Source organism: Papaver somniferum, chromosome 9 (assembly GCF_003573695.1).
Source record: "Papaver somniferum cultivar HN1 chromosome 9, ASM357369v1, whole genome shotgun sequence".
Lineage (NCBI taxonomy): Eukaryota > Viridiplantae > Streptophyta > Magnoliopsida > Ranunculales > Papaveraceae > Papaver > Papaver somniferum.
Genome location: NC_039366.1, coordinates 13565948 through 13569675, shown reverse-complemented (window position 1 = coordinate 13569675; position 3728 = coordinate 13565948). Strand labels below are relative to the sequence as shown.

The 3728-nt window shown below is 36.0% G+C and overlaps 1 pseudogene; it reads right to left on the bottom strand.

Moving 5' to 3' along the window:
* Positions 1 to 414: 414 nt before the first annotated feature.
* LOC113314124 lies at positions 415 to 2677 on the bottom strand (annotated as a pseudogene).
* Positions 2678 to 3728: the final 1051 nt, after the last annotated feature.

Sequence of the window (3728 nt, the reverse complement as noted above, 5' to 3'; positions counted from 1 at the left end):
GGCTAAGCTTGTTTTGTAGTTAAATTATGTTTTTCAGTTGTATTGAGTTTATAGAATTCTATTAGAGTGACTCAGTGATTCCCTATTTGACTCAGTGGACCATTGACCGAGTTAACTTTTGACCTTTGACTCGACTTTGACTATTTTCTGGAAGCTGACCGTTAGTTGACCTGTAACTGTTAGTCTGACCGTTAGAGACTGTTAGTTGACCAGTTGGCTAGACCTTATGTTAATGGGCATAGAACCGTTAGATAGACTTGTATGATTCTTGCTTGAGCCATTTTGGCTAGCTTCTTAGAGTTCTTGTGTGATTAACAGTTAGTTATTAACAACGATCTATTAGAGTTCTTGTGTGATTAACAGTTAGTTATTAACAACGATCTATTCAAAGGATGAACCTGTAAAGATTTAAAATTTACCATTCACCCAAAACAAAAGAAAAATAGACTAAAAGAGTTTGGATAATTCACTTAAAAAGCTGCTAATCTATCACAAATTGCTACTTTACCTCCACAAATTGGATTCAACACATCAAAGTTTAAACAACCTAGCTTCATTAAGTTAAAAAAGTACATTTAAAGGCAAGAGTTGTTCGAAATTCTGAAAAAGGTACCTGCTCTAAAAAATGTCTCCTGCAATTGTCCGCCGTAAAGAAGCAGAACTACAAATTAGAAAATTTGCTTCTTAGTTCACTTCCAGTTTAATTGCCGACAACATCAAAAGCCTAACCTCCCAACCTATTTTACGGTTTGACAAGAATAAGAAATAGCAAGATTTAGGAGCTTGAAAACTTAATGACACAACCAGCTGAAGCCCATGGTGACATTCTTAACTGCGTCATAACTTTCTTATTCAAAGCTTCAACATCCATAGCATTAAGATTTTTCCTCTTCCGGCGTGGATCCGTATAATCTTCCACAGTATATGAAGTTTCCAAAATAATCATCTCAAGAACTCTTGCATGCTTCAGAACAAATTTAACCATTTGTAGCTCCTTTGGATACCCATTGAACTTCTGAATTTCGATTGACTTGAGGCATTCCAAACAACGAGGCACTTTGTTAAATGTTAAAGTGTTCTCGTTGACTTTTCCACTAAATTCGACCTACCACCAATGTTTTAAGTTCAGAAAAATATACAAAATCAGCAAGGGCAAGAAGTAGGTAATGATATATACTGTGCAACTTCTTCTCTTATTTGAGTTTAGTAGCAATTGCACTTACAAACATAATTGAGAAGTGAAATATACCTTTTTGATGACTAGTGATTCCAACTTTGGCGAGAACTCTAGAAAGTTGAGTAATGTTATCATTTGCAGGTAACGTATATCAGACACTTCCAAACGGATCATATTATCAAAGGTAGGGAAACTTGTAGACAGAACTTTCGCGAGCTTGAGAATCTAATATACAAAAAAGATACTAATGTGAAACCAATTATACATCCAACAGTTTAGGGTAAATTTGCATTCAGACCCTGTAAAGAGGACTAGTTCTTCAGGCGTCAGTCTGACTTTGTTTGGTTCAAGCTAACACATGGGTAAGAACAGAACTTCAGGCACAAAAAAAAAATAAAAAAAAAATTGCCATTGAAGCTGAGAATCTAACTATCCGGTTGGCCAGGTTAGAAGCCGAACTCAAGGTCACTCTCTTGAGAACCCAAGGTACTATATAAAATCATCTGGTCAGCTCACATTTTATGAAAGAAACACTAAAAAGTAAGCAAGCATACCTTAAAGTAAGCACCTGATATTTTCAAGACCTTTACATTGCAGAGCTTCATTATAAACTTGGATAAAGGGCGAAATCTGCTCTCTATGTCGCCATAGTTGTAGTATAAATCTGCATCTTGTAGCAATGGAAAACCATCCACAACAAAATCTTCCGGCAGCCAATCACAGAAAGTGAAGGACACTAGATTTGGTGCATCAACCTTGACCTTGACATCTTCCACATTACTTCTCTTGCAACCAATTAGAGTGAAGGACTTCAATCTAGGAGCTGTAACACGTATGAAAAAGAAGTCCTGCCAACTACAATCGGTCAAACACAATTCTTCAAGTGCAGGGCAACTTGAAAAGAGCTTTCCTGCCAATTTCTCATCATAATACACAATATTCGTAAGACGAAGGATCTTCAGTCTTGGAAGAGAAATTGATTCCGGAAGATCAAGCCTATCTTGCTCCGGAAACTGAAAGTCTAACGTAGTTAATGATTCACAAGTGAAAAGGGAATCAGGAATCATCTTGTCATTGCTCGGATATGAGAAAAACCCAGAAAAAATAAACTCTTTGACTGCACATTTGATTGCTGTAGTGATCCATGCATTCACCCGCTTATGATCGAAATACCCACTTACACAACTGAGACAAAACTTGTTTGTATTCAAGGTATTGCGTTTAACCAATACCCTCTCCACAAAATCCATGAAATTATTTGTCTCCAAAATAACAGCTTGTTTATCATAATCTTTATAACTAGCAAAATTGATTCTAGGAGGTTCCCAGTTGCGAAAATCCAGAACTGGAACAGATAACCAAACATTTTCCCGTCTTTTCGATAAAACACTAGTGGAAACAGCACACTTGGGTCGGAAGAAAGGAGAGTATATGGTGAACTAATGGATCAGGCAGTTTACTAATCCTATCCTCTCCAACTACATCCATATTGTTGTCGTAGTAGTAGTTTCTACAAAGTAAAACCAAGATCTCGAGTTAATTAGTGCTACTTATCTTCAAGCATACAAATACTCACTATTATCAACACAAACATCTATTACGGTACTACCGAAGTTAACATTGACAAGAATTACAAGCACGAAACAGTCTGAATCCACATGAACAAAATCAAATGGCATTCTGAAATCAAGTCGCATTAGAAGAACTTCCATTCGTTACCCCATTTCCAAACACATTAGAATTCCCACATTTTCGCATACACACATAAAAAAAACAATTTTTTTGTTGAAATACTCACAAAAATCAACACTAGTATTTACAATCAAAGTTAAAATTGACATGAATTACAAGCACGAAACAGTCCGAATCAACATGAATTTATCAAATGGCATTCTGAAATCAAGTTGCATTAGAAGAACTACCATTCATTATCCCATTTTCCAAAAACATTAGAAACACAAGAAATTTTTCGCATACACAAACACAAGAAATTTTTTATGTTGGAATCCATATTAGAGACATAGATTTACTGATCCTATCTCATCAATTGGTAACAATGTTTATTAAAAAAAAACCATTGGATACCTACAATCAGATAACTGATGAAAGAACAAAACTGAACCCAAGTTTTATTTTGCAGACAGAATATGAAAGGAAAAAAAAGAAGAAGAGAGAATAGTAATACCTCCAGTGGTCTGTGATGTATAAGATTGTTCCCAAGGCCTTGTGAGAAGTGAAGAGAGTGATGATAGATCTAAGACCTTCAACTTATTATTCTCATTTTGAGTTGAGGATTCTAGGGCTTAATTTGAGAAGGGTAAACAACGGGACGACGACACGAGAATCAAGGATGCCGGACACGTGTAATATAAGAGGTTCCGATGCAGTTAAAATTCAATGCTGGACAAGTGTAAAGGGGATTACGGGTGTCAATGCAGTTAAAATTCAAAACTGTGACCTAGTTTAGCAATTCCGAATTCCACGTACGTACTACGGTAAAAGTCAAATCTAATCCACGGTTCATGATTACGCAGTAATTTGAAATCCCGTC